This window comes from Capsicum annuum, chromosome 3 (assembly GCF_002878395.1).
Source record: "Capsicum annuum cultivar UCD-10X-F1 chromosome 3, UCD10Xv1.1, whole genome shotgun sequence".
Classification (NCBI taxonomy): domain Eukaryota; kingdom Viridiplantae; phylum Streptophyta; class Magnoliopsida; order Solanales; family Solanaceae; genus Capsicum; species Capsicum annuum.
In genome coordinates, this window is record NC_061113.1 from 223,092,870 (window position 1) to 223,106,158 (window position 13,289).

Sequence of the window (13,289 nt, forward strand, 5' to 3'; positions counted from 1 at the left end):
ATTCTCGAAGATAGGATCTAATAAGTTTACGCACAAAATTTCGACGAAAAATTTTTTGGGGTATTACATTATCACATTGGATAAAGCCGGTGAAGAAGCAAAATGGCTCTAGAATTTCTTAGAAGATATTCCTTATTGGCCCAAACCAGTGGTACCAGTATGTGTACACTGTGATAGCCAAGCGTCAATAGGTAGGGCAGGGAGCATGATGTACAATGGTAAATCTCGTCAGATAAGATGGAGACATAATACCGTTAGAGAACTTCTCTCTAGTGGAATTATCATTGTTGACTATGTAAATTCAAAGGATAATATATTGGATCTACTTACAAAACGCCTATCTAGAGAGAGAGTGAAAAGGACATCTAAGGGAATGGATTTAAGGCCTAGGACAAGTCAGCATGGCGGTAACTCTACCTAGCAGACTGGAGATCCCAAGAGTTAGGTTTAAGGAGATCAAACAAAGTTGTGTCTAACAGGTTCAACATTGTCAAATACCCAACCAATTCTCATGATGTAGACAATGTTTAGTAAACAAGGATGAAACTTATGGTGTAAAGTCTTTTAATGATTATCTAAATTTAGCAGATTTGACCAATAGTTTAATCTATAGGATTGAACGTTTAGAGATCACCTATGTGAGGGCGAAGTGAAAGCCGCTTCAAGGAGAATGTTAGTAAAGGTCTATTCTCTAAGCTCCCATGAAACCGGGACGTGTTCATGGCTGAAAAGAACAAAATCGTGAGAACCATAAACGGTAAAAGTCTGGTTGTATGACGTATGTTTTCTAGGTGTACATTAAAGCTCGACGGTTCAAAGATATCAAATCTACTGATTGATCGAGTACATCCAATGCATGTTCACCACAGAAAGTTCAAAGGAAAACTCACTTATCCAGATGCAATTAGTCTTTGCTTGATGATCACATACTTGTTCGTAAAATTTTATGAAAAAGTAGTCATTCCCCATTCATATGGGGGATTATTGGGTTTAATATGTATGAAAAGTGTGAATGGAAAAAGAAAGAAAAATAGTGCAGAGAAAGAGAGACACTAAAATGGAAAATGTACTCTTTTAAGGGAAAGTTGGCTAATTATCCCACATTGGTGGGAGAAAGAAACTTTGAAGTGTTTCTAATAAGAAGCACTTACTCCATATGGATAGTGAGGCAAGAACAAGGTGGTGCCTCACGCCATCATTGTCATCACTTGCTCGGCTCGGCTTTGACTTCGGCTTCGGATTTGGATTTGTCAAATGATCGATCGATGAGATCTATCTTTTTGGACAAAGTTTATTTGACAGAAATTTAATTTGAAAATACTGAAGGGAAAACGTAACAAATTAATTCTGTGTTTTGATCCTCCATTTATATACATGGATGCAGTGGCGAAAACATTGTTTCAGAATGTAGTGCAGAAGCGAATTGATGCTTCGGAAGGGATTCAACCCTTAAACGAAATGATACACTGATTCATGAAATGGTATGCCTGTTCGAAAAAGACGCATTCTTTAGACGAACAAACATGATTTTCCAGAAAGGTTACACCTTTTAAGTGAACCATTGCCACCTTTTAGAAGAGGCATCTGATGGCTATATATATAAACCTGCTTTCATCTACAGGTTTAGGAACAAATTTTTTTTCTAAACATACAAACTCTTCTTGTCTTCAAAAACATTCTGTGTGATCAATCAAATCGTTGAGTGAGTTCGAAGAGATTCCAATTGTTTGAGGTACCGCTACAGTTAGTTTGTTTGACCACTTTATCCTGAAAGAAAGATTCCATAACCTCGGGTACAATGAGGAGACTTATTCTTTAAGGACACTTCTGAAGTCGGGGGACTTGGCCTTAAAAAAATTCTGTTTCATCTCATTTCTAAAACTTAATATACTTCCTGGATAGATTATTTGTAATCTTGTGTTAAAGGTGTTAAAAGAACTTCATAAGTGTTCTTGTCTTAGACTTGAACTTGTGTTAAAGTTATTGTTGCATATATATACAGATTTTTGTACCCAAAACTATTGAAAATAACAAATTCTTTGAAATCTTTGTGGCTCATTGGGGACCTTATTATATTATCGGTGAGCTGTATGTATATTGAGCTGCCTGAATTTGTTCTATTAATCTCTTTGCAATACTCACATATCATTTTGTATTGATCTTTAATATCACCATCAATTAATGCAGTCACTTTCATCTTAGCCTTTTTATCTTGAGATAAGGTCACATGAGATCTTAGTTTGACAATTTATCCCGAAATTCCACCACTCTCAAATTTCTATTTGATCCAACTTCTTTGAGGTACTTTCTTGCAATGAAAGATGAAGTGATCGTTCTATTTTCATGATGCCACTCCTTATAAGTATGTATGGAATCGTAAGTTCTAACATGAAAAGCCTTATCTCTTTGCATTTTAGAAGTCTTGATTTTCCGTTTACATTCTGGATGATGTATGCAAATTGCTTCCACTCTTAAATTATCATTCCTACACCATTGGATATACTTTCTTGAAACACTCTGGACTTTGTCCCTTGAAATTTTTTTGAGCTTTAGGCTCACTGTCTTTATTACAACTCACCCTACGAGTCATAGAGTGTCTTGACGGGTCATATGACCCTAGTCTTAAGGTGTCCAGAGAGAGGTGTTGAAGTTATTATTTGGGGTACGACTTGGGGGCACGAGTCGTAAAGTCACATGATGAGTCGTAGGGACGAGTCGTAACCAAATCATGTAAGTTTGTGGCATGGTTTTGCTATGAGTATGAGTGGCTCAGTACGAGTCATAAGGACTTGTTACGAGTCATGGGATGAAATCGTAGGATGTCTAGTGTGTTAGGGTTTTTACCATGATTTTCTTATCAAGTTTAAGTTTTTACTTTTTCTTGGAATAAAAATAAAAGTAATACCATAATTACTTTTATTTTTCCTAAAAGGAAAATATAAAACTTTTTCATATTTGGCAAACCTCTTTCTTGGAGGAAAGGTTTTGGACATCTATAAATAGAAGACCCCCCTTCTCATACCATAATACAATAACATCCACAATGTAATCGTTTATGAGTCTTGTTTAGAGGGAGATTTTCTCCTAATAGTTTTTTATGCATTTTGATATTAGTTTTCAATATGTAGGTCACTTGACTAAATCATATCAATAATATATTTTTTATTATGTTTTTCTTTGTCGTCTAAATTATCACCACGATGGTTTGCAACTAATATCTTCCACATGATGTCATCTCAATTTCGAACCCAACATTGTGTTCAACCTATTTGGTTTCTGTGTTAACTACGACTGGACCCTATGAGTTGTAGAGTCTCATTACAAGTGGGTTGGTCGAGTCGTAAGGTCGATAGTATATGGGTACCTAGTCACTGTCTTGGTTATGACTCGTGATGACGAGTCTTAAGGTGTGGTTACGAGTCGATGGTGGACTCATAACCAAGGATGACACTTTTACAACTTTTAAGTTGGGGTCACTTTAGACATTTTTCACTTAAAACCTTTTTGACCCCACCCCCATAAAATACTTTTAGGGCATTCATTCCACATTTTAATGGACTAAACACTCTCAAAGCTCTCTTAAAATTCTCTCAAGGAAGAAACTTAGGGTTTACAAAAAGTGGTCATCTAGGGGCACAAGGGGTTAAGTCCTCTCCATAATTTTTTGTGATTCAGGCATGTGACTCTTCCCTCATTGCTAATTTGTTAAAAGCATATGTTTTAAAGTATTGTTCATGAGACATTAATGTTGGTTTTGAAATAACGGTTGAGGGTTTTGAATGCATATTGTTGAACAATACTTTCTCATGATTTAATTATGATTATTCATGCTTTAAATATGGTTTCACACATGAGGGTGCATGAGGGAATGGTGATTTAACTGAGGGATCATGGTTAACTCCCAATTTGATGATTTTTGCATTAATTGTGGCTTGATGTTGGTATGCCCTCAACCTGCTTGTAAAATTGTTAATGAGAATGACCTTGTCACAAGTTTGAATTGTGTATTTTGAACTAATGCATTGACATAAGACGATTGATATTGATAAATGATTATATGAAGGCCTTAGTGGACATAAATTGATTTAAATTGCAACCTTGGGGTTTGATTGGCTAAATGAATTTAAGTCCCAAATATTGAATTAATTTGATGTCTTTGTTTGGACAATGGGTTCGAGTCCCAATTGATGAAATTATTGTTATGGCATATTATATGCTTACAAGTAAGGTTGGTATGAAAATACCAACGGGGTGCCTATATGTATAATGGGTTTAATAAATGGTGATGCATCTTAAATGTTTTAAATTGAGTTTAAAATTAGGATGTGTAGCTGGGCCGTGAAAGTGGAGGTCTCAAAGGACTAACACTGGAAACCACGCTAGTCGATGCGGGTGTCTAAATGACCGAGAGGTTTAAGTCTCCCGTATTGATTATTTGAATGGGAAGTTCGAGTCCTCCATGTTGTAAACATTGGTGCTTAAGTCACCTTGATTATGCCAAGAGGTTAGAGTCCCCCACAAAGGCATATACAGATATGGATATTCTTTAGTTCGTACGGCTACACGCACTGGGGCCCTTCCAGTTGGGGGAAAGCTGGGCCATATAGACCGTGGGTGGATTGTTTCATGACGGTCATGCTACACAACCCAGATTATGATTTTTGAAGTTCATGCTAAGCCTTACTCCCTACCCAGCATGTGATTTTTTTATATATGTACTCCATACGGTATTATACATTGCATATTGTATTGGTTTTGAGCTGTTATCATGACATTATTTTATTCCTCTATCCCTAAGTTATATGCTAGTGCTCCAATTGCTAACTGTCTTCTGATGTTGTATCCCCATGCGATGCAGAAATGGGCCATACTTCCACATCTCCTGCTTAGTGACTTGGATTCGAGATCAGCTAGCGATTCAGATTAAAGTGGTGAGCATTTATATTCTGGAAGACCCCATTTCATATTGTGGTTCCTTCACATATTTTCTATACTTTAGGACTTGGTTTTGGTTATTGTCGGGGACATGTCCCAATATTTTATTAACTTCAGTTTCGTAGAGGCTTTATTGGATTACTGTGGACTTGAGTGGTTTGGTTGATTGTGTGGTGACGGAGGTTTGTCTGGTTATCGATGGTTGGTACAGACTTACCATGCATTATCATTAATTTTATTTCACAATATCTTGTTATATGTTCGAAATTCATCCGATATTGGAGATGTTGTATTAGTTTAGTTAGGTGAAAGAGGTGATCTCCGGTCCATGTGCAACTTGAGATACCTGTCATGGTCAGGCCCTGGTTCATATCGTGATATTCCCATTCGTAATCTCATGAGTTTCTACAATATTTTAAAGTCCTTCTTTGTATCAAAGATATATTCTAGACCTAATACTGGGTTATCCCCATCAGTCTTTGGATTGTGCTGAGGAAAGTTGAAACTTTTAGTTTCATAATCACTAAGAAAGCTCTTTATGTCTTCAGAATCACAACAATCAGAACCACCATTTATATCAGTCAACTTTCTCTTTATTTCTACACTAAGGAGCTCCCTCTCTTCCAGAATATTTTAGTTCCTCTTCCCATGTATATCAGTTATAACATCATTTGATAAATCAGCTTTCGAGTTACAAAAATTTCCCCCTAATGAATTTTCACACAATATTTATTGTTTGTCATTTTCTCCAATATTTGAATGATTTACTAAATCCACTTTGTCCATCAGGAAGTAAGAGTCCAAGTGTTCAAAGTATATCTCAAGCACATTGTCGTCCTTTTAGATGGTTTTACTAACTGTGTATGCTTCGAAGTCTATAGAGATCAACTTTCATTTTTTAACGGGCTTTCCATAACTATGCCAAAAGGTTATCAAATTATTCGCATAACCACATATCTCTATCACCTTCTTGAATTCAACAAGATTCAGTTCTGCCGCATTTACATAATCAATGTAATCTATGTTTACTCCAACATAATGTTTGTCTGGTGTACGCTTCATAATTCCCCCATGATATGTTTTCACATCGATAAATGAAGACTCGGTTGACAAACCTGAAATTACAAAAGGTGAACTTCAAAAAGTGTTGTTATAGACTTTATTTCACCAAAATAAACAAATAATATATTCTACTATATTTGCTCAAAATCAAGATCAGAAACATTATGTGCTCAAATTTGAACAATTTTTTTTCAATTTAAGAAAATAAAAAAATCTCACAGTAGAAAGGAGGTGATCATCTGTCATAGTTGCGCCTTAAGAACATTATTACTTCCTGCTATAGTTCCAAATTTTTAATTTGAAGTTAGGTGGAGAGTTATGTTTTTCAAAAGGAAGGAAGAAAGGAAATCACAGAAACAGAGTACATACTTTTGAAGGAAAAGAAAATAATCTAATATACACAGGTGAGGTACTTTTGGAGGGAAAGAAAAATAACGTGAAAAAAAGGTAAGGAGGTTGTTGTTAAAAAAATTAACGGTGTTAAGGTTATGATTAAAAGTGAACCACTTTATTAAATAACAAGGACTATTAGTGCCCTAGTTGAAAGAATATGTATTATTTTGTGTCTAAAGCAAAAGATTGTGTATGATTTTAGGCCTTTACTTGCTAGTTTTTCTAAGTACATTTTTGTAAAGAGAAAAGACATCAAAACCCCCGGAACTTGTCGCCAAAACTTACTTTAGATCCTAAACTAATCAGACAATTATTTACCCCAACAACTTTCAAGTGAATTTTATACCATCCTACAAAAATTATACCACTCTCACTACGGAGAGTGAAGTACACACATCCCACATTTGAGCCACGTCAATGCCACGTAAATAATTTTTTTTTAAGTAATCCTTCAAATTATATATATATATATATATAGATAGATAGATAGATAGATAGATAGATAGATAGATAGATAGATAGATAGATAGATAGATAGATAGATAGATAAAACATTTTCTCTCCACCGCCCATACCTCCACACTGCCCCCACCCTACCCCCAACCCTTTTCCTTCATTTTTCTTAAATCTGTTGCCCCCCACCCCACCCCACCCCCAAATTCAGCTTCACCAACTTCCCCTCTCCCCCACCCAATCAAAACACCCGTCTCCTTCTTTTTTCTTGAATATGAGAAAATTATCAAATATACGTGAATGAAGAAAGAAAAGAAAAGATGATTGAAAATGAAAGAAAAAGGATGTTGACAAAATTGAGGTCTAATTCCTAACGCGAAAATGGAGTTCCTTGTTGGAAAAGTGGAAAAGTGGAGTTTCTTGTTGAAAAAGTGGAGGGTTCCATGTGCATTATTGGATTTGGATTAATTGAAAATTTAATTTTTGAATTAATAGATTGAAAGTTTGACCATTAGTTGGTGTTCTTTTAATTTCTAACCTTTTTTTTAACTATTTCTTAAAATTTTTAATTAAATATGCCTTAATCATGAATTAGTTTGGTTTGTTGAATATTTGAAAGAAAAATGAAGAAGGATAATAAAGGGGGTGGTGGGGTGTGAGGAAGATGAAGGAAAAAGAATTTGTAAAATTTAAAAGTGGGCCCCACCTTTACTCCACTTTTTTTAACCATTTACGTGCTGAATTTTCTGACTTTTGCCACATCAGCAATTATGGTGGTAAAAAATTCACTTGAAAGTTGTTAAGGGGGTAAATAATTGCCCGATTAGTTTAAGGTTTAAAGTAAATTTTGACGACAAGTTCAGGAGGATTTGATGTTTTTCTCTTTTTGTAAAATGGAACAAGGAAGAACATTAGCTTCGCTGTTGATTGATTGAGTGGGTCGTGGTGCTGTTTGAGAAGCTTTGTGGACTGCTCAGGTAGAGAGAATTTTGTTTGATTCAAGAGATTCCACAAATAGTGACAATTCGGATCCTAAATCCGGATCGATAGAAATTTCAAACAGTGCCCCTTTTTTTATTAAATGACAAATATGACCTCATCTCGAGTGTGTTTGGTATGTTTGAAAATATTTTCTGAAAACGTTTTCATGGAAAAAAATATTTTTATGGAAAAGAAGTTATTTTCTTACTTATTTTCTTATGTTTGATAGTTGAGTGAAAAATAATTTTCAAAAAATATTTTCTACTGTTTGAAAAATATTTTTCAGAAAATATACTTTAATATTTAGCTAAAGAGTAGAAAATAATTTTTGACCCCGAAAAAAATACTTTTTTTAGGATGTAGTTGGTAAGAAGGAGGAAAATATTTTCTAAAAAAATAAATTATTTCTTACTTATATTCGTGTGTTCTGTATAAATTTTAAAAAAAAACAATAAGAAGGAATAGAGTAAGAAGGGTGAGATAAAAACAAGATTTTGAAACTTTTTAAAATAAATAAATTAATTAATTAAATTTTTTTTTAGAGAGGGGGCTGATAGATTTGGTGGTGGGAATGGGGAGGGGTGGGGGGAGGGAGGGCTAAATAGGTGGTAGGGATGGGGTAAGAAAAAAAATTTGAATTTCTTTTACAAAAACAAATTGATTTTTATTTTTTGGGGGGGTGGGGGTGGGGGTGGGGGTGGGGTTGAGGGGAGTCAAGATAGGGTAATTTTTTATTTATTTTTTTTAAAATGAATTTTGTATTTTCTTTTTTGGTGGGGCTGGTAGGGGGTGGGTCGGGATCGGGGAGTGAGGGTGGAATAAGAAAAAATATTTAAAATTTTAATTTATTTTTTTGAAGGAGGTGGGGGTGGGGGGCTGTGGTGATGGGATAAGAAAAAAACTTGGAGTTTTTTTAAGAAAATAAATATTTTTTTAGCTGAAGGGGTGATATGAGGTGGGGGGTGGTGGCGTAGGGTGGAGGTAAGAAAAAAATTGAAATACTTTTTAAAAAATTAAATATTTATTTTGGATAAGGGTGGTAGGGGATTGAGGGTCAGAGAGTTGTGTGAATATTTTAGCTTGAGTGTGAGGTTGAAGAAGAGTTTTGAAAAATATGAGTATGTTTGGTATGAAGGAAAACATTTTTCAGAAAATGTTTTCCAACTTTTTCATGTTTGGATGGTTTAAATGTTTGGCAAAATGGTTCGATGGACCCTTATACTATGTTCGTTTTATAATGTGGATACTCCTACTTACATGTTTGTCATCTGGACCCTTAAACCCATTAAAAAGCAGCATTTTAAACCCTTTGATCATTGACCAGACCTATGCGGCATTAAAATGGCTGACTAGAATGACACGCGTGCAGACACGCTCCTAGGGTGCGAGTGAGGGTTAATTTTATATTAAAATAATTAAAATAATATTAAAATTTAAAAAAATAAAAAAGGACCTTTTTTCCCTCTATCTTTTTTTTTAATTTAAAAATAATTAATTTTTTTTAAAAAAAGTCCCCCTTCCCAAGCACCCCCCCCCCTCCAGCCACCCCCCCCCCCACCCCACCCCTCACCCTCCTCCAACCCCCTCCCCTGTCCAGCCACCCCTCATCCCACCCCTCACCCTCATCCAACCCCCTCCCCCGTCCAACCACCCCCCACCCCACCTCTCACCCCCATCCAGCCCCCTTCTCCAAGCACCCTCCCCCATTCAACTACCCTCCACCCCACCCCTCACCCTCGTCCACCCACCCCACCCCACCCCTCACCCTTATCCAGCCCCCTCCCCCCACTCCAGCCCTCGTCCAACACCTCCCACCCCTCACTTTTTATTTTATGTTTTAATTTTTCCTCTCAATTCAAATCTTTTCATATTTTTTTGGATTAAAATTTAATTTCATATTTTTTTGGGACTAAAATTTAAATTTAAATTGAAAGTGAGTGAGTGGATATTGAAAAATTAGTGAATTTCATGAATAAACTTGAAAAAACTTAAATTTTTTGTGAATTTGTTAAAGATATTCAAATTTAAAAATCGAAAATTCATTATGTTTGTATATATGAATTTATAGTTAAAAATTTAAATTAGTTGGAGAAGAATTTTAATTATTTGAAATGAATTTGATATTTAATTTGTGAGCAACAATAAAAACATGATTATTTAAATTTTTCTACAATTTATAATTTTCTATTTAATTAAATTTATTTTAATATTTAATTTCCTGTGTATTATTTTAAAAATGACTTGAAATTTAATGAAATGCCTGAAAATGATGTGGAAGCTTATGTGGCAGCTGACATGGCAGCTGAAGTGGGGCAAGTGTGTTACACTCACCAAAAAAGTTTTTAAAATCTTGTTTTTTAGTGGGTTCAAGGGTCCAGATGACAAATATGTAAGTAGGAGTATCCACATTACAAAATGGATATAGTACAAGGATCCATTAAACCATTTTGCCTAAATGTTTGAAATGTTTCCAAATCAATTTATTTTTCTCAAATTTAAGAAAAACGGTTTCCCTTCAAAAAATAAGGAAAACATTTTTCAATACTCTATTCAACCTTACTTTCAAGTTCAAATGTTCATACAACTCTCAAAATCACTCAGCCCTACCCCGACCCTCAATCCCCTACCACCCCCATCCCAAAAAAATAGTGTAATTTTTTTTTCTTACCGCATTCCCTACCTGACCCCCCCCCCCCACATTCCCCCCCCCAAAAAAATTTTTTTTTTAAATTCTATCTTTTTTCTTTCCCCCCACCCCTCCCCCCCCCTCAAAAAAAAATTAATTTTAAATTTTTTTTCCTTACCCCATCCTCATTCCCCCACCCCTACCCCACTCCCTAATACCCCTTCCCCCAGTATTTAAATTTGCCTCCCTCACCCCCTCGAAATATTTAAATTTTATAAAAAAGATTCAATTTTTTTCTTAACCCACCCTTACTCTCCTACCGCGACCCAATCCCCTACTACCCCTCCCCCAAAAAAAAATTCAATTTTTTCTTACCTCCTGACTCCATCCCCTACTAGCCTCCCCCCTAAAAAAAATTTTTTTTTTTTAAAATTTTTTCCCCCCCCCCCCCCCCCCGCCCCCCGCCCCCGCAAATAAAAAAGTTTCAATATTTTTCGTAACTCACCCTTCTTACCCTATTTGTTTGCATTATTTTTTGTTAAATATATACAAATGCTTTTAGAAAATATTTTCCTACTTGCATAACGAACACAAAAATATAAGTAAGAAACAACTTATTTTCCTAAAAAATATTTTCCTACTCCATACCGAACATACCCAAAAAAAGTATTTTCTAAGGTCAAAAATTATTTTCCACTCATTAGCTAAACACTAAAATGATTTTCTGAAAAATATTTTTTCATTTACCAACCAAACACTAGAAATTATTTTCCGAAAAATATTTTTCACTCACCAACCAAACATAAGAAAATAAGTAAGAAATCAACTTATTTTTCATAAAAATATTTTCTAGAAAAATATTTTCCACGAAAAAACATTTTCCGTCGTACCAAACACACCCTAATAAAACAAGAAAAAAAGACAATCACCGTCTGGACCATTCCTTCATCCATATAAATTATGATCCAACTTTGATATTTTAAAGGGCAAAAATTCACATATAGGTAAAGTATAAGACCTATAACTAATTTTCTAGTGAAAGTTTCAATAATTACAAATTATATGCAAAAGTAGTTAATAGTTATATGTATATATAACAAATTATACAAATCAGAATAAAAATAAACTAACTGAAATAAGAGATAAAAAAGGAAATTTGAAAGCAGTAAATTTTAAATTACTCGAACTTCCCACTAATTGCTCATCCATTACTGAACATTAAAGATCATTATCTGTGATTTAACGAATGTATTAATCTAAAAAATTTATTTTGGAAAGATTTGAGAGAAGAAAGAGGAGTTATTCAACAATAATTTTTAGCAGGTATTTTCCCAATTCAAAATTTGTTTATAAATTCTTGAAAAATGATTTTTTGAAAACCCGATTTGTCAATTTGCGAGTATATTTATTGTTTTTATCTAAATTATATGAATTTGAGTATGTTTTGAATCATTATTTTACGTTAATCTATACACTATATATACTGCAATTTCAATTTGTGATTTAACAAACAGATTGTTATTATTTTTGAAACCTGATAATTGATAGTTTATTTTGAGTTCATAGTTACTGACAATTTACATATTGTATTTGTTAACAGATTATTTTTTAAAAAGGAACAATTACCAATTATTCTGAAATATTCAGGCGTATGAAACTGTTATAATGAGTATGAACAATACGAGTTGGAATCAATTGCAATTGAAGAAACAGAAAAATACGATGGTTTGATTCAATTGATTGGTAAGCAACTTTATATTGAGTTGAATTTTAAAACATTTAAAGTTGAATATAAAGTTGACATACATCAAGAAACAACTGCTATATGTACGTAAGAACATATATCGTAAATACATATTATATCATGTCATAAACTTAATTCAATTAAAAGTAGATGTACTTTCATCGGATCGAATGACTGATCTTTTATTTCAACATCTTCATGACCACTAACCATGTTTTTTAAGTCATCAATTAATTCTTCAATATGAATTCCAGGATGACTCTTCAATATGAATTCCAGCATTTTGAACCTTCAAAATTGATTCTGTATTCGGAACCTTGTATATAAAAGATCATTAAAATGTCATCCAGAAAATCCATTAAAAAATAAAAAGTGTGAATTTAGTAATGACTTCTATGCATTTCAGAAATCAAAAAGAAGATAACTAAAATCAATTCACTGCTTAAAAATAAATGACTAAGCATAATTGAAACAATGATAAGAAAAAATAAGTAATGTTAAATCTGCGGCTTAGCAAAGAATACCTCATCAATGGGCTTCTCAAGTTGAACATTTATGTTTGTATCATGCTCACGTACAACAGGAACATTCAAACAGGAAGGGATACTGTTAACATCCATATTACTCTTATAACAAGCAATATGGGTAAGTTAGTACTTCGTGCATTAAGACTGTGGTTCAATTTAAGATATAAAAATAAGCAATTGTCTCAATCTAGTAGTCCAATATATATTCATATGAATTTCTATGTGCAGATGCCAATATAATCATAAAAACATGTAGAAGTATGTAGATACAACTGTGTGTATATTTATATTATAAATCTAAAAATCTATATATAAGATCAACATAAAAATACAAAACTTAGCTTGAAATGAAGATATGCATTACGCATATATGTATTATAAATGTGTTAACACTACATATCAGAACAAACATAAAAATTGTATATGATGGCAGAATTAAATATGTGTATATTTGTACATATATATATATATATATATATATATATATATATATATGTACATATGCAGTTATATATAATTAAGTATAACTGTATTATGTCAATATATGTATAATTTTTTACACAGAATA